Here is a 26,407-nt window from a genome sequence, read left to right as displayed (position 1 = left end):
TGAAAATGTCCTTTTATGCTTTTGTCCGTGTTTTGCAACATGCCCATGAAAATGAGCCCCACGCGTGGTGGGGTTCGAGGCATATGTCCCCCACGCGTGGTGGGGTTCCCCATGTGTCCTGGACACTGTTTATTAAGGGCTAGGTCCGAAAATTAGGCCTAAAACCGGGTAGTTTGAACCCGAATATTATTCTTTTGCCCGGACCCGAGAAATAGGAACACGTTGCTTAACTAGTCCTATGTAAGCAAAATAACTACCAAAAATAAGACTAGTATTTAAACAAAACTATATATTTTTAAATATTTTTCAAGATTTTAAAATAGCTACAAAATATTAATAAAACTATTTTTTTGGTAATTTTCGTTTTAAATATTAAGATAAAATATGAGGTAATATTTTTGTATTTTTTCCAAGTTAAAAATTACTATAGAATATTAATAAAACTATTTTTTTTGTAATTTTCGAAATTATATAAAGTACAAAAATAAAGTGCAATTTTTGTATTTTTCAAATTTATGAGAGATACATAAACTAAAATTTATATATATATTTTTTGAAATTTTTTCTTTTTGCAACGAAATAAAGTAAAAATAGTTAAAATAGCTATATTGGACCCAATTTCACATATTCATGCTAAAAATGTGAAAATTCTCGGGGAGGGTCAAAAATCACGTGCTTACAGCTGCCCCTCTTTGACTGGAAACACGAAGAGTTTTCCGACAAAGAACGACTAGACGTGTTTTTGACCCGACCATTACTTGGACGGACTACACTTAAGGAAAGGGAGGGAATGTGACCGAGCCCTGGTATCTGAGCTGCCTACATATCCTTGGTTATACAGGAATCAGGCCACGTGTAGTTCGGGATGAGAGAGATAGTGAAGTGTACCGAGGTGAAGAGCCGATCGAGGTGCCGTTCCGTTGAGGTTCCGGTCCGCGGTCCTGTCATTACAACAAAAATGAAAACTGAAAAAGACTAACTAAGCCTATCAGCTACTAGTTACAAGGATTCCTATCTCTTAAGTCTTCTGAAACTTGGTCTTGAGTCTTGAATGGTGCTTCATACAGACTTTGGATCTGAACCTTGACACTTGCTAGTTGTAGGTGCTAGTTCTTGAGCAGACCACATTTGTTCTCCACTTCCGTAATTTGGGCTTCTCTTTCTTCTTTTTTTTTTTCCTTTTTTCTTGTTTTTTTTTTCTGTGACCAGCTTCTGTTGATCATCCCAGACTATTGATTCGCGTTCTTGAGGCGAGCTTCTATCTTGGATTGAATGCTGGGGATTTCTGTTGTAATCCTCTGCTTTCCAGTGGGTCACTGCTTGATCTTGAAACATGCTTCTCCATTCTACAGGCGGACTCCTGACTTCTTCTATCTTCGACACGCAACAACCTCCGTTCTACAGGCGGGTCCTTGACAATCAAAACAAACAAAACAAACAAAATTTTCTAACCCAGTTTGTACTGGGAAGATTTGTGAGTCGTTAGCAAAATTGTAACTCACTGATACTACTGATGCAGCGCTGAGAGTGAACTAAACACTAGATTAGGATGTATTCCCTAGTTATACAGGTGGGCGCCTAGCAAGAAATTTAAAGACTGAATGTATTCCTCTGTTATTATGGGCGGGCTCCCAATTTCAACACCTGAAAAGTAAAGACTGAAATGTATGCCTCTGTTATTATGGGCGGGCTCCCAATTTCAACACTTGAAATAAAAACTGGAATGTATTTCTCTCGTTATACAGGTGGGCGCCTGGGTTTAGGAAAATGACTCTTTTTGATCCTAGGAGAAGGTTCATCAGACTAGGTCATTTTTTGTTTTTTGGTTATCTTAGGAGAAAGATTCATCAGACTAAGATTTTGATCCTAGGAGAAGGTTCGTCAGACTAGGTCTCTATCTTAGGAGAAAAATTCGTCAGACTAAGATTTTGATCCTAGGAGAAGGTTCATCAGACTAGGTCATTTTTTGTTTTTTGGTTATCTTAGGAGAAAGATTCATCAGACTAAGATTTTGATCCTAGGAGAAGGTTCGTCAGACTAGGTCTCTATCTTAGGAGAAAAATTCGTCAGACTAAGATTTTGATCCTAGGAGAAGGTTCATCAGACTAGGTCATTTTTTGTTTTTTGGTTATCTTAGGAGAAAGATTCATCAGACTAAGATTTTGATCCTAGGAGAAGGTTCGTCAGACTAGGTCTCTATCTTAGGAGAAAAATTCGTCAGACTAAGATTTTGATCCTAGGAGAAGGTTCATCAGACTAGGTCATTTTTTGTTTTTTGGTTATCTTAGGAGAAAGATTCATCAGACTAAGATTTTGATCCTAGGAGAAGGTTCGTCAGACTAGGTCTCTATCTTAGGAGAAAAATTCGTCAGACTAAGATTTTGATCCTAGGAGAAGGTTCATCAGACTAGGTCATTTTTTGTTTTTTGGTTATCTTAGGAGAAAGATTCATCAGACTAAGATTTTGATCCTAGGAGAAGGTTCGTCAGACTAGGTCTCTATCTTAGGAGAAAAATTCGTCAGACTAAGATTTTGATCCTAGGAGAAGGTTCATCAGACTAGGTCATTTTTTGTTTTTGGTATCTTAGGAGAAAGGTTCATCAGACTAAGATTTTGATCCTAGGAGAAGGTTCGTCAGACTAGGTCTCTATCTTAGGAGAAAAATTCGTCAGACTAAGATTTTGATCCTAGGAGAAGGTTCATCAGACTAGGTCTTTTCTGTTTTTGGTATCTCAGGAGAAAGATTCATCAGACTGAGATTTTGATCCTAGGAGAAGGTTCGTCGGACTAGGTCTCTATCTTAGGAGAAAAATTCATCGGACTAAGATTTTGATCCTAGGAGAAAGTTCATCAGACTAGGTCATTTTTTGTTTTTGGTTATCTTAGGAGAAAGATTCATCAGACTAAGATTTTGATCCTAGGAGAAGGTTCGTCAGACTAGGTCTCTATCTTAGGAGAAAAATTCATCGGACTAAGATTTTGATCCTAGGAGAAGGTTCATCAGACTAGGTCATTTTCTTTTTGGTATCTCAGGAGAAAGATTCATCAGACTGAGATTTTGATCCTAGGAGAAGGTTCGTCAGACTAGGTCTCTATCTTAGGAGAAAAATTCGTCAGACTAAGATTTTGATCCTAGGAGAAGGTTCATCAGACTAGGTTTTTTTTTTCTTTTTGTTGTTTTTTTTTCCTTTAACAACCACTTAGGAGGAAATGCATCTCCTACGGGTGAAACTAAAATGAACTTAGGAGGAAATGCGTCTCCTAGGGTAAAACTTAAACTTAGGAGGAACTGCGTCTCCTATGGGTAAAACTTAAACTTAGGAGGAAATGCGTCTCCTATGGGTAAAATAAACTTAGGAGGAAATGCGTCTCCTATGGGTAAAAGTGAACTTAGGAGGAAATGCGTCTCCTATGGGTAAAATAAACTTAGGAGGAAATGCATCTCCTATGGGTGAAAGTAAACTTAGGAGGAAATGCATCTCCTATGGGTGAAACTAAAACAATATTAGGAGGAAATGCATCTCCTATGGGTAAAACTCAAACTTAGGAGGAAATGCATCTCCTATGAGGCGAAACTAAAATTTAGGAGGAAATGCATCTCCTATTGGTGCAACTAAAACGAACTTAGGAGGAAATGCATCTCCTATGGGTAGAACTCTAATGATTTCAAACTAGGAAGTGCGTCTCCTATTAATGAAACCTTCGCTTTTTTTTTTTTTGAATTATTTACTTACCTGTGTTGTCCTCCCTCGAAACTGTTGGGGATTATTTAGATGGGGATGGCTTTTACCTTTTTAACTTTTTTCATTATTATCTTTTTATTCCTCTTTTTTTTGATTTTTTTTAACAACCACTTAGGAGGAAATGCACCTCCTACGGGTGAAACTAAAATGAACTTAGGAGGAAATGCGTCTCCTAGGGGGTAAACTTAAACTTAGGAGGAAATGCGTCTCCTATGGGTAAAACTAAAACAAACTTAGGAGGAAATGCATCTCCTATGGGTAAAGACACAAAATGTATTCCCTTATTATACAGGTGGGCGCCTAATGGTAAAGACACAAAATGTATTCCCTTATTATACAGGTGGGCGCCTAAAATATGAAATGCGCAGACAAAAGTATTCCTCTCGTTATTCAGGTGGGCGCCTGTCAAGAAATTTAAAGACTGAAATGTATTCCTCTCGTTATTCAGGTGGGCGCCTGTCTTTAACAATAACTTTGAAAATAAAATCCTATTCGAGGGCGGATGAACCCAAAATATCCTATTTGAGGGCGGATGAACCCAACAGATCCTATTTGAGGGCGGATTAACCCGACATATCCTATTCGAGGGCGGATGAACCCAACAGATCCTATTTGAGGGCGGATGAACCCGACATATCCTATTTGAGGGCGGATGAACCCGACAGATCCTATTTGAGGGCGGATGAACCCAACAGATCCTATTTGAGGGCGGATTAACCCGACATATCCTATTCGAGGGCGGATGAACCCAAACATATCCTATTTGAGGGCGGATGAACCCAACATATCCTATTTGAGGGCGGATGAACCCGACAGATCCTATTTGAGGGCGGATGAACCCGACATATCCTATTTGAGGGCGGATGAACCCAACATATCCTTTAAGACTTGAAGATGTCTTACCTTGAATACTTGCTGGGGATTGGGATGAATTTTCATTTTCTACCTTCCCCATTTTTTATTATTTATTCTTTTTTTTAATTTATTTATTATTATTAGCTTCCTCCTTTGAAGTCTAACCGCTGAGGATACCGACTTTCCAACCTTGTGTTGGACCCCTCGCAACCGCTAGGGATAACACTTTTGAGGAATTATTTACTTACCTGCTAGGGATAACACTGTTGGGTAAAATGTTATCAGCTGGGGGTACCTGACTTCCAGAAAATTTTCTAAATGGAAGGAAAATTTTCTGCCCCAGTTTGATAATATCCCTTGTGGCATGCAGTTCTGGCATCAATGCCATTTCCTTTACCTGTTTCAAATCAAACAAAATTGTTAGTTTAAAACATGGTGGTTGGTTGTGATACTCCCAACGGGATGGCTTTTCCTCTTTTCCTTCCTTGCTTTGCGTTGCACAACTTGTTGGGGACGATTTTATTTGCTGGGTACAATCCCTTTCTGATGGGGATATCCCTCTTCTTTTGTGGCATAGCTCGGAAACTGGCATTTCCCCGACCTTTTAGTCTAGTATGGATTTCGCCAAATCATGCTCACTGCTCTCCTTGCTTTGTTCACGGGCCTTGGCCTTTGAGGTTTATAACCTTGGTTTTGGCAAGGATATCTCTCTTGACGCTCGTCAATCCTTTTGTCAATTCCCTTTGCTGGGGATATCTTTTTTTTGACACTGGCCTCGCGCTTGTTCCTTGTTGACTATACCATTTGGATATACTAGTCAGATCTCATCTTGGAAAGCTGATGGCATATTTTGAAGTCATTTCACACTTGTTCTGACCGGACAGACTCTATTGGGGGAAAAAAAAAATTTTATGAAAGGAGAAAGATAACAGAAACAAAATAAAAGACAAAGGAAACGATGACTCTTTTACAAAAGAAACTATAAATAAAAACCTATCAAACGCAGATACTGACTCTAATGGCCATGACATGCATATGTGGCCTATCCTCTGCCGTCAATCATCTTTTAAGATCTTCCATTGGCGATTCCCCATCTGATTCTCACTCTTATTCGACTTGTAGTGCCGGAAGGGTTTTCACTATCAAGCCTCTCTCATTTTGGTTTTCTCTCAGCTTTTATCGCCTTATGGTGTCTGTGAAGGTTTTCACCAATAAGACTCTCTCATTTGTATCACTTTCCAGCTGGGAATTTGGAGTGTTGCCGGCATGACTCTTTTTGTTGGAGATTAGAGTCCTTTCTGTTGTGGAAACAGAATGTTATGTTCGCCGGTAAGAATCTTATTTGTCTGACTTGGCATCTTTTGAAGACTGGTCAGAAGGTCTTTCTTTGGACCGTAATGTGGGTTTTGGATAGGGCTAGAAAGAAAGGGTATTAAAGGCTCAAAAATGAATCGATTTCGGGTTATTAATTACAACCTTTAGAATTAGATTTATTTACAACAAACGCAACTTTTGCCCCAGTTTCCTGCTTGGGGATATTTTGATTGTTTTTTTTTCATTTTTCAAAACTATGACCGAGCCGTGAAGCGCCTACGTATCCTCTTTGAGGAATCAGGTCAAACGTAGTTCCCAATTCCTCTTTTCATTTGATTTTTTTCGTTATCATTTTTCTTTTCTCTTTTCCTTTTCTCATTTCTCCTTTCTTTTTGTCGTTTTTTTTTCTCTCTTTTTTCTTTTATTCTTCTTTTCCCGTTTCGTTGTTTTCTTTTCTTTCTTTTCTCTTAACTGCCATGCTTGCGTATTCCATTCGTTGCTACTAATTCCGAACGAGGGGTATGAAAGAAAATAAATAAGGCTCAAAGGGGTAACGAAGGATAAAAGTGTTTGGGTAGCAGAACAAAATGCCTTCGTCATTCCAGTCTTCAAAATATGCCAAGTGCAAACAACACAATTTAAATTTGTAGTATCTTCTGATGGTGCTGGACTTGACAATTATATTCAACATCTGTTTGTTCATTTGTCACTTCTAAAGCACCGTCGGCGACACTCCCATTCTCATTATCATGAACGACCCTTATGCCAATTTAGGCGAATCTTTCTTTAACGGTTTTCTTTGTGTTTAACTTGCCCCAGTTCCATATGACTCGGGCTTTGGATAATCTCAAACCGTCTTTATTTCCTTTAAATGGTCTGATCGCCTTTCCAGGGTTTTATGATTAACTTTAAAGACTAGGCCCAAAGTGTGTGCGCACGTCATGTCCCTAGAATCGGCATTGAACGAAATGATAAATAGGACTAAACAAAAAGACGACTGGAACTTAACAAAAGACCGACTTTGTATTAGACTACCGGCGAAATGGTTTGAAAAACAAACAAAACAACCAGAATAAAATCCTAACACAAACTGGACAAAATTTAAACAAACTGCTATGACAAAATGGAAAGATAAGCGGAAAGATATTGACACAAAACAAAATCCGAATTACAATCCTAATAATCCGAACAAACAGGAATGACAACAAAATAAGCCACCAACTGCTTCTTTCTTGTTAACCAAGGAACGGAGCGTCCTCCCATTTTATCAAGATTGGCATCTTAGCCACTTGAGCTTCGCATCAATACTGCCAAGACTATTACCAGCTTTAATATCATGTCCTCTGTCAGCAAATTACCAATAGGATTTGAGTGCTTCTGTTATCGGCCTGATCCCAGCAAAGTGCGCACCATGATGTGCAAGTAAAGGATTCTGGGTGTCATTGTCCGGCTTACCACAAACCATCCGGCTTACCACAAACCTACCACCTTAACTTATTTGCAAAACAAACAGGTTAGAATGGACTCAGTCGGTCCTCATTATTGACAGCATCTTTTTTTTCGATGTTTTTTTTTTCCTCTTTTTTTTTCTTTTCTTTTTTTCATTTTGCTCTTTTCATATTTTTCTTTTTCTTTTTCATTCCGTTTTTTTTTCATTCTCTTTTTTTCATTCTCTTTTCTTTTGTTGTGGTCGAATCTTATGGAGATTGCCTACGTATCATGACCCCGCATGAATCAGACCTTGCGTAGTTCGGACCAATAAAAGATAAACAATAATGAACGTTTTTTCCAATTTTCATATTGAAACAAACTGGGTTTCAAGGATTTAAAGATGACCTACAAACTTGAAACTCAAGCAACCCGCATGTTCTAATCAAAAGATTGGTAGACTTAAAAACAAAATTCCAGCTCCCTTTCTCTGTTCGACAAATGCAACCAAATGGTTATTTTTTGCAAATGTGGCCCCTTCCAACTTTCACATGAATTTTGAGGCCGGGGAGGATTATTTTGACACTTTAAAACTTGTCCATTCTTTTACGAAAATAACCTTTCGACAACTGACAGATACTCTAAGGCTACTTCGGCAAGAACGGTTTAAGACGCGGCCGAAACTGGCTCGGCTTATTTTATTTTTTCATATATTTTTTTTTGACTAAACATCCAAACGGCATTCACCTGACCGTCGATTCTTTGTTTTTTTTTTCTTTCAAATTATAATGAAAACCTGGTGTTGCGAACACGGCCCTTCAGCGCCTCGGGGACGAAAAGTTTGAAGGCTGTGTGGGTCCATATCTCAAAATGACCCAAATGTGGTTGTTTATGCCAAGTCAGCCTTCCGGCGTCCCTTTCGGGAACATTCGGCTATTTATGACAAAACAGCATCACCTGACCTATTTACAACTCTTTTTACCGTTTTTCAAAATTAGAAAAGTTAATATTGCGAACACGGCCTTTCAACGCCTCGGGGACGAAGATTTTTAGGCTGTGTGGGTCCATATCTCAAAATGACCCAAAGGCGGCTGTTAATGCAAAGTCAGCCTTCCGGCGTCCCTTTCGGGAACATTCGGCTATGTCTTGATAAAACAGCGTCACCTGACTTCTTTATGACAAAATTAAAATTTGACATATATTTTTTATTATTATTATTAATTATTTGTTTTTGGCTTTTAGCAAAAGGTGGGGTTGGACCCGATGAGGGTTGCCTACGTATCTCACATCCGGTGAGAATCAAACCCGCGTAGTTCGGTCAAATAAACTATTATTGAGAAGACCCTTTTCCATTTTCTATATATTTTTTTTATTATTATTTTCACAACAATCAAATAGACTATTATTCTATTATTTTTCATTTATAACAAACAAACGAATTAACGAAAAACATAAAACATTCCTTCTTTTTGAGAAGGTGGGGGTTGGACCCGATGAGGGTTGCCTACGTATCTCACATCCGGTGAGAATCAAACCCGCGTAGTTCGGTCAAATACGAATAAGTAGGCAAATAAGAATAAGTAGATGAACTAACTTTTTGTTTTTTTTTGAATTTGCGAAAGAACTACTTTAAAAGAAGAAGGGAAGTATATTTTTTGATTTTTGATTGACTTTATTTTTAAAAGAAACACTTCTAAGATATATTTTTGAATTTCATTTACTTTTTTTTTATTCTAAAGAAGAAGAAGAAAATATTTTTTGGAATTTTACCTTTAATAAAAGAAATGCTTCTAAAATGTTTTTTTTTTCTGAATTTTCTAAAGAAGAATCAAAATATTTTCGAATTTTTATTTATCTATTTTATCTTTTTGAATTTTGAACTTTCTTTTGAATTTTTTTTGATTATATATATACTTATTTTGGAACAAATAATAAAATCACATTCAACGCCGGACTCTTTTTATTTTTATTTCTGGCATTTTCATAGACAAACAAAATAAAATAGAATAAAACATTTTTTTTAAAAAAAAACAAACTCTTTTTCATTTTCATTTAATGGCAAAACAAACTATTTTCTTTAATATTTTAAAAAAACAGACAGAACAATGATGATTTTTTTTTCTTTGCTTTTAATATAGCAAACTAACAAGACATTTTTTCATTTTCAAAATTTCGGCAGAGTTTCGACTCTACTCGGACTTTTATGCTGTTATTTTCTCCTCTTTTCCACTATTTTCTAATTTGTGGATGATGATGAAAACATACACAATCTTTTTTGAATTTTCAATGTCTTTTTTTTTTATTATATATATATACATATATATTTTATTTTTTTTATATTTTTATATTTTCAAAATTGTGGCATGGGGGACATAGGGAATTCCAAGACATCTTGGATTTCACAACTGTTTCCCATTTGCTCTTCCCAAAATATGAAGCGTTGGGGACATAGTGGATTTCAAGACTTCTTGGATTCCACAAATGTTCCCCATGTGCTTTTCTAAAAAATGAAGCGTGGGGGACATGTGGAATACCAAGGCTTCTTGAATTCCACAATGTTCCCCATGCTTAACTAACATAATAACATGCTTATCAAAAATAGTGCATCTTTCTTATTTAACGTGATCAGCATGATAAGGAGTGTCATTTGTCCGCAAATATCATTGGTCCGCCAAATGACCCATTCACCCTTGAATAAATACAACATGTAGCACATGGGATGCCAAAGATGGTCTATTATTTTCAGGTTGCTTGTCCTAGACAGACCCAACCCCTGTGTTGAGTCCCCTAAGCCAAATGCACATGATGCAAATAAACGTTCCTACTAGGGATCCGGCATGAAGCTGAGTTATTCTAAGTTCATAACCTGGGTCGGTGTTCTAGACCTGGCTTACCCGAGCGGACAACTCGAGCCAAGGATGGGAGCTGTGTACCGGTAACCAAAGGGCCATCCGGTTTTGCAACTCCTCCGAATCCTCGTTCTATTTTGGTATATGACACTAACAGAAAGAAGTCACGACCAGCGTGCACTCCTCAAGAGAGAGAATAGAGGGTTCCGGCACAGTTTATATGTACAGTTCCAACAATATCAAAGCAGTAAAAGCAGCATTTAGCACATTAGGCTCAAAACATGTAATAAAATCAGATAATAAATAAAGCCAAATAATAACAATTATTCTAAGCTCGAATTCTTAACCCTGAACCAGTGGTTCTGGGTAAAATCCCCAGCAGAGTCGCCAGAGCTGTCACACCTCCTTTTTCCGCGCCCGAGGGGCGCAAGGGAGTTTTTTCCAATTAAAGGACAATCGAAACGGGATTTATTTGTTTATTTCAGAGTCGCCACTTGGGAGATTTAGGGTGTCCCAAGTCACCAATTTTAATCCCGAATCGAGGAAAATAATGACTCTATATTACAGTCTGCGTACCAGAAATCTAGATAAGGAATTCTGTTAACCCGGGAGAAGGTGTTAGGCATTCCCGAGTTCCGTGGTTCTAGCACGGTCGCTCAACTGTTATATTTGGCTTATTTATCTGATTTTTAATACACTATGAACTTATGTGCAAATTTATCTTTTAACCGCTTTACTATTATTGTTTTTACAAGAATGTGAACATCGCTTAAAACACGTCTTTGGACTGCGTCACATGAAATGCACCCACAATCCGGAACGCATTTTATTTGATGTTTTGAGATTTGGATTTGGGTCGCATGAAATGCACACCCGAGCTTAAGAAAGTAAATTATTAAACACGCGCCTAAAGAGACTATCGCGTTATTATTTTTTGCGGAGGCCGCGAAATTCGCTAAACGACCCTCCTGAATTCTAAGTAATTTTAAATAAGTATTTACTGAGGGCCCCGCAATTTGTATTTTTATTCGGCGAGGCTCATCTCATTCTTATTTTTTAAAGAATTTGCAACGTCATGGAAATGCATCTCGGGCCACGCCACAATCAATGCGCCCGTGACTAGAGACATATTTCGACTCCGTTGAGATTTGGATTTGGGTCACATAAATGTGCACCCGAGTTTAGGGAGATAACATTATTAAAGGCGCGCCTAAAGCAACTAGCGCATTATTATTTTTGGGTAGGGCCGTGAAATTTGCTAACGGCCCGTCCCGGAATCTAAGTATTTAATACATATATTTTTGTGAGGGCCCCACAATTTGTCCCTTTTATTTGGCGAGGCTCGTCTCATTTTATTCTTTATTATTATTATTTATTTTTATTTTTTTTTATATTTTTAAAAAGGATGCCATTTTTACGCCTTTAACAATGATAAACCTTACGGCTTCTTCCCAACTACAATCTCATAACTTGTCAAGATTTGATAAAAGAAGTTAAGCGAATGAGTGTTTCGGGCGTAGCAACAACATGCACTAATACCAATTTTGTCCAAATAAACTAAGACAATAATAACATAACACATTGAACGTAAATAATAACAATACTAATCTTGGGACTACTAATACAACTAAATCAAATGATATCAAGTAAACAATAATAACATAACACAAAAATGAACTAAAATGCATACGGTGAAACATAGGCAGAAAATTTCCATACCAATTTTTATATTGCATCTCAAACATTCAACGTAACGTTTCCCTTTGAGGTTTACTAACCTGAAAAAACAGAAAATGGATAGAGCCACGGGCCAACCCTCTACATCGACCTCGACGAACAACCTCGATGTACCGGACCTCGACGAACAAGAGACGACCTCAACGGACTGAAACAGAAAACTCGGACCAAGACTGTCGACGACCCGAGGCGTTGGCTGACTGCTGGTTCTATTCTTTTCGACGCCGCAGATTGATACGAGAAGTTAAAGCAGAAGGGATCGCTTGGGCAAGGCGATGAGGCTGCAATGACGGGAAGCTGACGTGAGGGAGTCGGACGTTTGGTGATGTTGGTGGTTTTGGACGTGAAGTTGGTGGTTTTCGATAGTAGGGGTGCCGGCGTTAATGGAGGCGGGCGTTTGTGACAGTAGGTCGATGGGGGTGGTACGTGGGGGTGCCGGACTGACGATGCAGCGAGCAGCGGCTCGACGGAGCTGGTGCGTGGGGGCTGCCGGTGGTTTTGGACGGTGGTGTTGGGTGGTTTTGACGATGCTGGACTGGTTCGTTAATGGAGTGTTGGTGGTGGGTTGTTCGGAGGTTGACGACGCAGTGGTCAACGAACTGGGCTGTAGTTTTGGACGTGGTTTTTGGGTGCGATAGTAGGGGTGGTGGTCGACGATGGCGGAGATGGTAACGACGATGGTGGTCGTTCGGAGGAGTTTGGGAGGAGACGGGGTTGGACTGGTTTGGGTTTGGGGTCGTTTTGGCGTTGGTTGCCGGTGGGTTTTGAAGCTGGGGGCAGTAGGGATCGTTTTTTTTGTTTTTACAGTCGGGTTTGCTTCTTCTTCTTTTGAAGAAGAAGAAGATGATGAACAGTGTCGAACTTTTCCCAAAAATTCAAAAGTCCTTTTTTTTCCTGGTCCCTCCTTTGAAAATGTCCTTTTATGCTTTTGTCCGTGTTTTGCAACATGCCCATGAAAATGAGCCCCATGCGTGGTGGGGTTCGAGGCATATGTCCCCCACGCGTGGTGGGGTTCCCCATGTGTCCTGGACACGGTTTATTATGGGCTAGGTCCGAAAATTAGGCCTAAAACCGGGTAGTTTGAACCCGAATATTATTCTTTTGCCCGGACCCGAGAAATAGGAACACGTTGCTTAACTAGTCCTATGTAAGCAAAATAACTACCAAAAATAAGACTAGTATTTAAACAAAACTATATATTTTTAAATATTTTTCAAGATTTTAAAATAGCTACAAAATATTAATGAAATTATTTTTGTAATTTTCGTTTTTAAAATATTAAGATAAAATATGAAGTAATATTTTTGTATTTTTCGAAGTTAAAAATGACTATAAAACCTTAATAGAACTATACATTTTTTGTAATTTTCGAAATTATATAAAGTACAAAAATAAAGTGCAATTTTTGTATTTTTCAAATTTATGAGAGATACATAAACTAAAATTTATATATATATTTTTTGAAATTTTTTCTTTTTGCAACGAAATAAAGTAAAAATAGTTAAAATAGCTATATTGGACCCAATTTCACATATTCATGCTAAAAATGTGAAAATTCTCGGGGAGGGTCAAAAATCACGTGCTTACTGTAGTTAATCACTCTTATCGGTTAAGAGGATGGATCTAGATATTATTGAGTATTGATGCACACCCTTGTTTACTTTCTTTCTATGTGAGAATGGCTCTATCGGCCATGAGTCATCAGTGCGGTTATAAACTTATAATGAGGGCACATGATGCCAAGTGTTTAGGGTTCCGAGATTGGGACCCGTGAATTGTGAATGATCTGAGGTTTGGTACTTTGTGGAGGTTATTGGCTAAAACCGGGTGTGAAAGTGGTCATTTTTGTTGAGTTGCTACCTGCCTTTCCTTTATCTGTGATCACCGGATTTAAACTGTGTTCCGCTCATTCTACTGTGTCATTATTACGATATTCCTCTGTTAATTGTTGCTTTCCATTTCTTACTGCAATTACCGTATTATTTTGCCATTATGTGTAGTCTTTATATAGATAGCGTACTCTGTTGTTTCTACACTTGTAATTGTCCAGGTTATCTAGTCCAGTAGGTATCTTGACTGTCCCTCATCACTACTTCATTGAGGTTTGTCTTGATACTTACTGGGTACCGCTATAGTGTACTCATACTATACTTCTGAACAATTTTTGTGCAGATCCCGATATTTTGAAGTCAATTGATCGTTAGCTAGTTGTGCGGATTATTGCTGTGGAGACTCAAGGTAAACCAGCTGTTGTGTTCTCATGCTTCGGGTCACCTTCTAGTTTTGTATTGCACTGTTTATCCTTATTTTGGAAAAGTTGTATTCAGAGGTTTTCTAACAAAAACTCTGTAGAGCTTATGACTTGTACTACCGGTTTTGGGATTGTAAATTTGTATAAAGATTTCTATTTTGAAATTGTTCGATGTTAGTTAAATATTATTGTTATTTCAGCTAATGTTAGGCTTACCTAGTCCCTAAGACTAGGTGCCATCACAACACCTAACAGAGGGAAATTTGGGTCATGACAAGCTGGTATCAAAGCTTTGAGTTCATAGGTGCTATGAGTCATAAGAAAATTTAGTAGAATCTTGCGGATCGATACGGAGACATGTGTACTTATCTTCGGGAGGCTACAAGACTATTAGGACAGTTTCACTTCTTTCATTCCTATCGTGCGAGTTTATTAATCTCGGAGCTTGAGTTTTTATCATTCTATTCTCTCAGAGATGGTGAGGACACGAGTTGTAGTTACCAATGACGCTGCTCCTAGAGCGGGTATTTCTAGAGGCAGAGGCCGATGAGGAGCACGTGCCATAGCTAGAGCACCTACCAGAGCAGTAGTCTAGGAGCCACTAGTAGCTCTAGTTGGGGGATAGGTACCAGAGGCGCCTGCTATTACCCCCGTACTTCAGGAGACCTTAGCACAGTTCCTGAGCATGTTTGGTACATTGGCTCAGGCGGGGTTGATTCCAGTTGCACCAACTACTTCACAAACCGGGGAGGAACTCAGACTTCCACCACCCATACTCTATTGTAGCGAGTTCACATTGGTCAGGTTCCAAGTGTCATGGCGGCACAACCTGTGGTTCCAGTTCAGCTTGTGGTTAGGGTAGCGGTATCTGAGGAAGAACAACTTAGACATGCAAGGTTCAAGAAATATAACCCTCCTACTTTTAGTGGTTTGGCTTCAAAGGGCTCACATGGCTTTCTAGAGGAGTGCCATTGCATTCTCTATGCTATAGGTATTGTGGAGATGAGTGGGATTGCTTTTACTACGTTCCAGCTTAAAGGAGCGGCTTATTAGTGGTGGCGGGCGTATGAGTTAGGTAGCCCGACCGATGCAGCTTCAGTTACATGGGTTCAGCTTTTAGAGATGTTCCTAAGAGAGTTTGTACCTCACTCCCTTCAGGATGCATGGCGCGCGGAGTTTAAGCAGTTGAGCCAAGACACTATGTCAGTGTCAGAGTATGCCGCTAGATTCAGTGATTTGGCCAAGCATGCACCTACTTTGGCTGCTACAGTTAGAGAGCGTCTTTATAGATTCATTGAGAGGCTTAGGCATTATATTCGGTTCATTGGAGGGCATATGGGACCAGCATGATATTGGAGTCGAATGTTTCATTTCAGCAGATGGTAGGGATCACTCGCCAATTGGAGGGAATATGGGACCAGGAGAGATAGGACAGGCTGGGCCAGGAGAGGGAGAGCAGGTGAGATCAAGAGAGAGAGGATAGGGAGGCTAGGAGGCCCAGTATATCGGAGAGATCCACTGGTCCTTATTTTGGAGGCAGGGTACGGCATGGTAGAGGTTTTGTGGGTCAGCTAGTTCAGCTTGCACTTCAGGCTTCGTGTGGTGTTTCAGGTGCTCATGGGTCTCACAGTACCCGTAGCGCACAGTTCCCATAGCCAAGTCAATAGAGAGGTTGCTTTGAGTGTGGAGATACTAGCCAAATGGTGAGAGATTGTCCCAAACTCCGAGAAAATATGTCACAGCGGTGTATTCAGGCGAGTAGAGGGTGCCCAAGAGGGGGAGGCTTGGCCCATTGATGTGTTTCATATAGTAGTCTTGAGGCCACTGTGCCAGATGATGTCATACAGGTATGATTTTGATTTGTTATAGAAGAGCACCATCCGTATTCTATTTCAGTTCTGCTTATCGGGGTGAGTTCCCCTACCTATGGATGAGTTCATGATTTAGTATTCTGCTTATGTGTTTCCCCTATTGGAAGATTCAAGGAGTGGTAGCCCGTGTCTATCATTTGTTTATATTCATTATTGAGAATTACAAGGCTAGAAGTAAATTCTTGTTATCCATTATGGTAGGTTTTGATGCGGTTCCTGAGTAATTGGGTTATGAACTGTGTTTTAGATACTCCACCTGTGTGGGATCCAGTAAGTGTTGTGATTTTATTGGCAGAATTGAACTAGTGGAAGGTTTCAGTTGGTTTGATGTGTATTCTACTTGTGATTCATAGTTGAGTGTGGGACCCTCGCAATTTAATGTAATTGATGTGTTTGAACCGGGCTGCGAGTCGCGGTAGGAGTTATATTAGGAAGAGATCCTTGTGATTTGTTCATATACTTTGATTTTCCTTGTAAATTGATTTGTAGAATAGTATTGATGAAGAGATGTGCCTGTCTGGCTTGTTTGATAGTTCTTTTATGTCTTTCTCCTTACATATTCAGCCATTTTCATTTTGTGCTTCTTGAGCTTTAGCTTGTGGGGTGTGTGCCCGGTGGCGTTAGATGTGACTTGTTTATTCGGGTGTATAGTTATGAGGTCTTCGTGTTACTTGCATCATTGTCAGCGTTGTGGAGGTTTGAATCAGGGCTATAACGGATAGGAGGCTAATTGCCAGTGCTGGAGTTGATTTTGGGCAGCTATTGTGATCAGAAATGTTATTATGGGCCTATGTATGGTATATCACATTGTGTGGTCGTACCTTGTGGGTACAGGCATAATTTGTTGTAGGTGGTTGAGACTGATACCAGGTGTGGATGAAGAATTAGGTCTTTTGGAAATGAACGGAAGGTGAGAAATTTTGATTCTAAGGCTTATTGGTACTAGTGGAAAGGGTGAATTACAGTTGAGATGGTGTCTTTAGGCTTATGTGGATTGGGGTGACATGCAGTCACCCACGGGTGTATGTTGGATGTGTGCATTTAGTGATTTGATGACTTCGAGGTGATTCTTCACATGCTCGAGGACGAACGTCTATTTAAGAGGGGGTGATGTAATGACCCAGGCCGTCATTTGGAGAATTTAAGTCCCGTTCGGCGGCATAAGGTTTTGAGTAGCTTCGTATTATGTGATATGACTAGTGTGCGTGGTCGAGTTCAGTTACCGGATAATTCGGAGTCAAATTGGAAGAAGGATTCTAGTTTTGGAAGCATAAGCGGTAAGAGTTGACCAAAATTTGACTTTTGTGTAAACGGCTCAAGAATGGGTTTTGGATGATTTCAATATCTTCGTATAGTATTTTGGACTTAGGCGTGCGTCCGGATTTGGATTTGGAGGTCCATAGGGTAATTTGAAGCATTTCGGCAAAAGTTAGAAAATGTGGAGAGGTTTGACCATGAGTTGACTTTGGTGATATCGAGGTCGGAATGCGATTTTGAGAGTTAGAACAACTCTGTTATGTCATTTGGGGCTTGCCTGGAAAATTTTACGCTATTCCGGGTTGATTTAATAGGTTTCGGCACGAGTTTTAGAAGTTGGAAGATTTGAAAGTTCATAAGTTTGATTCATGGTGCGATTCGTAGTTTCGATATTGTTTGATATGATTTGAGACCTCGAGCGATTCCGTGTTAGGTTATGGAACTTGTTGGTGTGTTTAGACGGGGTCCCGCGGGCCTCGGGTGTGTTTCGGATGGGATACGAGCCAATTTCCTTCTATGTTTGGACAACTGAACTGTTGGTGTGTGGTTTCCTTAATCGTGTTCGCGTCACTTCCTCCGCGTTCGCATATTGTAATTTTGGAGGATGAATAAATTGTTCTTTGTGTTCGCATGATTCCATTCGCGATCGCGAAAGTCTGCCTTTCCCTTATTCGCGTTCGCAGCTGCCTATTCGCGTTCGCGTAGTAGAAACTAGGAGCTGGGCGCTGGTGACCATTTCCTCTACGCGTTCATATTCTTCTGTCCGTGAATGCGTAAGTGTCTTTTCCCTCCTTCGCATTCCAGTGATGTTCCACGTGTTTGCGTAGCTCAGTTCCTGGGGTATTGGATTTTCCTTCTTCGTGATCGCATAGCACTTATTTCGGGCAGTAGCCTTTTCCTCTTCGCGATCGCAGCTCCTTTTTCGCGATCGCGATGTACAATACCTGGGCAGAATATATAGTAATCTATTCTGAGGGTTAGCCTTCTTCAACATTTTTGGAGTTTTAGAGCTCGGTTTTGAGTGGTTCTTTGTGTGTTTTCAAGCAAATTGATTGGGTAAGTGTTCTTCAACTAAAATTTATTATACCCCATGATTTTATCTTCATTTTTATCATTTAATTAGTGTTTTGGGTTGAAGAAAAATGGGAAATTTGAAGAAAACTTTCAAAATATAAAATTATGATTTGAGGGACGAAATGGTATCGGAATTTGGTAATTTTGGTATGGTTAAACTCGTATTAGAATGAATGTTCGGATTATATGAAATTTGTTGGGTTCGAAGGTGCGGGCCCAGGGGTCGACTTTTAGGTTGATTTTTAGTTTTTTATAAAGATTGAGGCTTTATGATTTGGAAATAGTTTCTTATGAATTTTATTTATGTTTTGAAGTTATTTTGGCTAGATTTGAGCCGTCCGGAGGTTATTTCCCCCGAGAACTTTATTTTAGAGTATCGGTTTGTCTTCTTTGAGATAAGTATCTTACCTAACTTCGTGGGGGGAGGGGGGAATTACCCCTTAGGATTTAGGTCTTATATGCTAATTGTATCATGTAAAGTTCGTGTACACGAGGTGACGAGTACGTACTCAGACTTATTTGTGGAAAGTTGGCCTTTTAGGGTTCTTACGTCCTTATATTCATTGAGTATGAAGTTGTTTTTGTTATGATTAAGTTTCCTATTTTCTAGTTTCACATCTACATGGTTCAATTGGAGTTAATTACTTCATGATCCACTCTTATTGTATATTTGACTTTTATATGACTTAATTGAAGTTGTTACCTCTTCTATTGCCATGTTATCCCTACCTTCGCTTCTCCTTAATTGAAAGTATAATTAACTCTTCTGTAAGTGTTCATCCTTAATTTAGGTTATGATTATCTTTCCGCTGCTTATCCTTAATTGCATTTGTTGTATCTCTTTCGTAATTGCTCAACCTTAAAAGAAGTTTAGATATCTTTTATCTTAGTTGACTTATCCTTATTTGGAATATTGACTCTTGTTATCTCCCTTGTTGTTGAACTGTACTTTGCGGGATCGTTGTTACATATTATTTTCTCCCTTGTTGAGCTATTCTTATTATGACTAATATTCTCTATTGTGGCTTTCCCTTGTGAACTAGTTCTACCGTTTCTTTGACATCGAAAGCTCTTGAATTGACTTACTTCCCGTACTCTTGTGTTATTGTCATTGTGGTTGTGGTACTCAGTGTTGTGGTGCACGAGGTTTCTCCAGTGCGATTGATATTGTGATGCACGAGCTTTTTGTCGTGAGGTTGTGGTTGTGTTGCACGAGGTATCTGCTATTATTATTGTTGAATATGCACATATGGCATGATAAGGTGGACTATATCTGTGTGTTTGCGTATGTGGCGAGACAAGGTGGGATTATTATTATGCACGTGTGGCGAGACAAGACGGGTATTTACTTTATTATTGCACACATGGCGAGACAATGGGCTATGTCAGGGATTGATTCATGATGACTTGTGATGGCCTGGGGGCATTCTTGTTGTTGATATTTGTGTAGTAGCGCACTTACCCGTGTGAGTTTTATCTTGTGGAAAATTATGGAGAAATATTTTACGTGTTGTCCATTTGTCCTATACTTACTAGCTGGTATGAACTATGTTAGAACACTTGCACAAGTATACACGTAGTTAATCACTCCTATCGGTTAAGAGAATAGATCTTGATATTGCTGAGTATTGATGCACACCCTTGTTTACTTGCTTTCTATGTGAGAATGGCTCTATTGGCACGTGAGTCATCATTGCGGTTATAAATTTATAATAAGGGCACAGGATGCCAAGTGTTTAGGGTTCCGGGATTGGGACCCATGAATTATGACTATTCTGATGTTCGTACCTCGTGGAGGTTATTGGCTAAAAACGGGTGTGAGAGCGGTCGTTTTTGTTGAGTTGCTACTTGCCTTTCCTTTATCTGTGATCACCAGATTTAAATTGTGCTCTGCTCATTCTAGTGTGCCATTATTATGGTGTTCCACTGTTAGTTGTTGCTTTCCTTTTTTATTGCAATTACCGTATTATTTTGTCATTATGTGTAGTCTTTATAAAGATATCGTACTCTGTTGTTTTTACACTTGTACTTGTCCATGTTATCTAGTCCAGTAGGTGTCTTGACTATGCCTAGTCACTACTCCACTGAGGTTAGTCTTGATACTTATTAGGTACCACTATGGTATACTCATACTACACTTTTGCACAATTTTTGTGAAGATCCAGGTATTTCAAAGTCAGCAGATCATTAGCTAGTTGTGCAGATTGTTGTTGTAGATACTCAAGGTAAACCTGTTGTTGCGTTCACATGCTTTAGACTCACTTTCTAGTTTTTGTATTGCACTATTTATCCTTATTTTGGACATTTGTATTCAAAGGTTTTATAGCAAAAACTTTGTAGAGCCTATGACTTGTACTAACAGTTTTTGGATTGTAAATTTGTATAGAGATTTCATTTCGAAATTGTTCGATATTAATTAAATATTATTGTTATTTCAATTAATGTTAGACTTACCTAGTTCTTAAGACTAGGTGCCATCACGACGCTTAATGGAGGGAAATTTGGGTCATGACAAAACTTGGTTGATAAGTATTCACGACCACGATCAGTTCAAAGATCTTTTGTCTTTTTGTCTAATTGATTTTAAGCCAAGCTCATATAGTGTTTGAAGCAACATATTGCTTTTGATTTGTGGGAAATTAAATAGACATAACTGAAATGGGTAAAGTCATCAATAAATATGATGAAATAACTTTCTTCATGCCTAGCCCTAACATTCATAGTCCAACAGATATCCGAATGGACTAATTACAAAGGATATTTAGCTCTAGCCACATGACCAAAAGGTTTTCTGGCAGATTTTTCAGCTAGACAATTTTCATAAGTGGACAATTCCACATGTTCAATATTGGAAAGCAAATCTTGTTTCGCTAACCTTTGCATTTTTTGTTGGCCGATATGACCAAGTCTAGCATGCCATATGTTTACATCACTATCATATTTATGTGAAGAAAGAAACATAGAAAAACTAGCTGGTCGTGGCCTACTCCGCACTACTAATTATGTAGCGAGAGAGGGTCGGAGCAGCTTTTACCTGAATTTGCATCGGGATCGATATCCACAAAGAGCTAGAATTGGAGTCGAGTATCTATCTAGTTTAGGATTGCGTATGTGTTCCAAATTACACTTCTAATCATTTTTGGGGTTTTCTTTATAATTCTACTTTTATCAAACTATAAATTGTAAATGCAACTAGATTAAGCTAAAGGTTGAATGCTACAGATTGTTCAAATGGTTTAAAGGGCACTAGGGTAGTGACATCTGCCTAGGTGGTCAATTGACGGGTAATTGAGTCTAAGGCACGTTTGACATAATTGGGGGATATGATATAACTGTTGCACTAATTTACCTACTCTACACCTCTCGGTGGTTCAAGTGATTTTGCCCAATTGACTTTCTCAAGACCAATTGGGTATGCAAATTTGCACAAGCAACTAGGGTTCAAGTCAGGTATTACTCTCTCGAGGTTTAACCTTTTAATTGAGGCTATCAATCTCTTGAGTATGCCCCAATTCCTTGTTGGATCAATTTCGGAGACTTAGGCTCTCTTTCTAAAGAAGAGCCCTAGTCAACTAAACACAAACTAGTGTTTGCAACCACTAATTCAGCAATTAACCATGAAATTGACCCAAATATCAAACACCCATAGTCAACTTAGCTCTAAAATACAAGACTCATCAATTACCCACACTAGAGTTGAGCCACAAACCTAGATTATGGGTCTAGCTACTCATAATTGAAGAAGAAAAGCAAGAAATAGAAGAATATAAACTCATATTAATTAATTACTAAGATAAAAATAAAGATTCAATGTTGCAAAGTAGATAAAAATGCCCAAAATGGCTACAAGAGTCGTTCCCACGAGCACAGCTGCTTCTAAAAACTACCTGATGATCTAAAAATGAAAAAAGAATCTATTTACAATAAGCTAAAAAATTTGGACAAAAATGCCCCTGCGGGGTTAGTGCAGCCGCACAAGGGCTCTGGACTTGAAGATTTGACTCTCTGAACTCGGGCTCCGTGGACCGCACAGAATGGACTCCGCCCGTGGAGGCTTCTAGTGAATTCCGCACAAAATGGACTGCGGACCGCATTGGCTTGAAATCTCTAACTTGACACTTCTCTGATTCTCAGCTCTACGGACCGCACAAAATGGTCGTGCGGCCGCATTGCCTTTAGTGCAGACTGCACAAAACCTAGTGCGGCCGCACTGCCTCTTAGCCTTGAAATCATGCTCTCTGAATCTCCTAGTGCAGACTGCACAAAGTGGTGTGCGGCCGCATTCGGCCTGTTTTGCTTGAGCTTGTCTTGCCTTTGGCACTTGTGTAAGTTTCACTACTTTTGAGCTGATATTTGACATTTTGTCACTTTGTTGATCAAACTTGCAATCAAGCACAACTTGTGAGCCTTTCAGGACTATTTTTTATGAATTTCTAATCAAAGCATAAGCAAGAAGGAGTATAAAATGCGTCAAAATCCCTAGTTATCAACTCCCCCAAACTTAAGCTTTTGCTTGTCCTCAAGCAAACAAAATAAGACCCACCCCTTAAGGGAAAATCCAAGAAATTTTCAGCTGTCCTAAAACAACCTCAACTAACATCCATTGGGACTAACAATTGCCCTCAATACAAATGAATCATTAACAACATTTACTCATTGAAACACCATGGATTAAGTGCGACACAAGAGCATCAAGGGTTGATTCAACACATCAAAGAACTCTTTCAATTACTTCGGTCATTGTGGAACCCAAACTCACACATCCTCAACTATCCCTAAGCAATCCTCACCTTTAAGATAGTGACACTTAGACCGAGGACAATGGAAATTCACTCATCTCTCTCAAGAAAAAGAGTCACAAGTCCTGCTTTAGGTACCATATGCTTGCCCCTTATGTGAGTATCCACTAATGTAAGCTTTATTCAACTCAAGATCATATAGGAATTTTGTGGAGACATTGTGAAGGCTTTTGGTTGAGGGTAGGAAATGTTTTGATCTAAGTAGGTTCCATCTACTCTTAAGCACTTCTTTTGAATCATTTGGCGCACATTCACTTGACTCTTTGAGTCATTTCACTTCTTTCTAAGGGGTTAGAGAGACATACTGGCACTCTTTCTTATGCATTTCAAACCTTTTCTCCTTTTTCAACTTTCCACACCTTTCATTCTTTGCTTTTCTTGAATTCCTTTTTATTTTTTTTCACATTGAACATTCTTTTTGTCATTTTGCTTTTCTTTCTTTTTCATTGCCCTTCCTCATCTTCATTTTTGTGCCCTTTTGCCCTTTTGTTGCAACCTCGTCTCTCCCCCCCCCCAACTTATACTTTCGCCATGTGCTAAAGAAAAGATAGGGTGCCAAGAGAGGGTATCATTTAGAACGGGTATAGGCTTGTATCATGGTTCTTGAAAGAAAAAGGTCTAAAGCTCAAAAGGGTTGACTAGGGATCTTATCATTTGTAGGCTATGAAATCGTAAAACTATCATTTGGATCAAGGAGAGCCTATATTTATGCCTCAAGTCAAAATTCACTTAGGATTTCGCCTCAACAAACATTCAGGGCAAGTTCTAGACCAATGGCTCGGGACTTGGACTTGCAATTGCAATTACTCACCACACAAGCTAAGGGATTGCTAAAGACATAGAGTTGGGGGCCCACAACGACCTTAGATAAGATTTGAGCACACAATGGTCCCGAAAAACCACTTTATGATTATTGGTCAATACAAGAGTCTCAAGGTCACGACTTTCACCATCCTAAACACAACAAATTGTTTTTGACCATAAGATCAAAGGCAAATGTGCTAGGCCCAAGTGAAGCTTTGCTTGAGGTACCCTTAACTACAAACTACTAAAAACAAAAAGAAAAAACGGACTCAAACCCTTAAGAAGGTTGTCACGATATCCATCATTGGGAAGAGTCACCCAGTTCACACAACAATCCACCTTTGGAAAGAACCATGGCATTAATAAAACCAAAGGCTTATTGCAAATTTTAAAAACAAGAAGCTAGGAATCACAAATAAGAAGCTAAAAATAAAATTTTTGTGCAAAATAGAATGAATATATACAATAGGGGATTTGAATATACAATGGATGGGATGAATATATACAATGTGATATAACTTTATATACAGACCCAAAGTGAAATAAAAATGCGATAAATGTAACGAAATATAAGAATTATATATAGACCAAAGATGAAAAATCAAGAAATCATAAAAAAATGTTAAATATATACAATCATCCAAAATGTAGGGCCTACCCCTCAAATGAAAGCTGTCATTGTCCCCAATGTCAACTAGTCTAAATAAAGCACCAAAAAGAGAAAGGGAAAAAGGATATAGAAGACTCCCTATGGCCCGTCTGTCTGCATAGGCTCATGTGTGGTCCCTGGGTCCTCTCTGTGCTCGGGAACCTCAGACTGGTTCCCTATATCCTGCTGCTCTGCTACTGGGACATGGGCCTGGACCTGGACAGGCTCTGGAGCTGATGCACCCTGTGGCTGACTGGATGAGGTCTCCTATGAGTCTAGCAGCTGAATGACTGCATCGTCAGCTCTAGAGAGCATCCTCTTCCTCTTGGGAGGCCTCTAGGACTGCTCCGATTGTGGATGGACTGATGGTGCTAGGTCTTGGAGCAATAAATCTAAAGGCAGGTGATCTGCCTTTAGTTTGTCAACATATACTCGCAGCTCCTTCACGGACTCCTTAGAGGCACGTGTCTTCCTCAACTTCTTATGCTCCCGAGCAAGCTCCTTAAGAGACTTTCTATGTGAATCAACTGCCTTTGAGAGCACTGCCTGAGTGTCAAGGATTTTCTTCTGGTTGTCTAAAATCTCTTTAAGAGAATCCTTGATCGACTAGGGAACTTGTGGGGCTGGAGGTGCTGACTGAGCCTTTACCACGGTAGTGAGTATGGACAACTTGGATGAGGCAGTCTGCATCCAGTTGTTTATACTAAGAACTACCTGGCTCAGTCGGTGAGCAGTAATAGGATGGGCCCGGGAAGATAGAATCTCCAGGCCCGCTGATGTGGATGGCCCAGCAGGAATGACTGTGGATGTGGAAGGACCGGAAGGGATATCTGTGGAAGTGGAGGTAGGTTCAGCAGGAGCCACTACCACAACTGGCTCTTCAGACTGGCCAGTTGGAGCAGTAGCAGTACCTTTGAAATTCCTGCTCTTGGGGTTGTCATCCCCCTTTATGTTGTACCAGGAAAAAAGGGCCTTTTCCTTGACTCTGATGTCGAAGGGCCTCTTTTCCACCTTTAAGTCCCGAAAGTACATCGTGAGGAAATTGGGGAATGGATAGTTTCTGTCATGCTCCGCACCCACAATGGTAATAATTCATGACATCACATTTCCCACGTTAATTGGGTACTCCGCGATGATAGAAGCCACTAACACAGCTCGGTGGAGAGGAAAAGAGTTATCATGTGTCGTGGGATTCAACCGGCTACATACAAAGGTTTCCCACCCCCGTGCCTCAAAATTCAAACTCCAGCTCAAGATCTTGACTCTAGCAGTCAACCAATCCGGGGTGGTACCTGGGATTGCCAGGTACTGTGCTAGCCAGGGATGAACCTCCTCACCCATTTCCATCTCCGCCATGTATAGGGTATCGTCCTCCTTATTGAAGCCAAGGTACTCATTTATTGATCTTCCGTCAAATAGAACTTTCAGATTCTGAACCTTGGTCACTTTGGAGCCCTTTTTGATGTGAGCTACATTGCAATAAAATTCTTTGACCAAGTGTTCGTTGGCCTCCACACACTCATCGATAAAATGTTCCTAGCCCACTTTTGTCCTAAACTTCCTCTACACGTTGGGGTTGTGAGGTAGCAGGTCTCTATCAATGAAACTTTGCTCCGAGATAAACTTTCTCACTGGCCACCACTTCCGAAATTTATGATATGCCACCTCGCTAACAAATCTATCTTGCCAAACCTCCGGCTTTTTAGTTCTAGCAAGGCCCCCCACCTGAGGCTCACCTCCTTCTGCTACTTCCTCATCTCCCTCTACTTCCTCCTC

Source organism: Nicotiana sylvestris, chromosome 4 (assembly GCF_000393655.2).
Source record: "Nicotiana sylvestris chromosome 4, ASM39365v2, whole genome shotgun sequence".
Taxonomy (NCBI): Eukaryota; Viridiplantae; Streptophyta; class Magnoliopsida; order Solanales; family Solanaceae; genus Nicotiana; species Nicotiana sylvestris.
The sequence above is the reverse complement of the archived record's forward strand: the minus strand, read 5'-3'. Positions refer to the sequence as shown.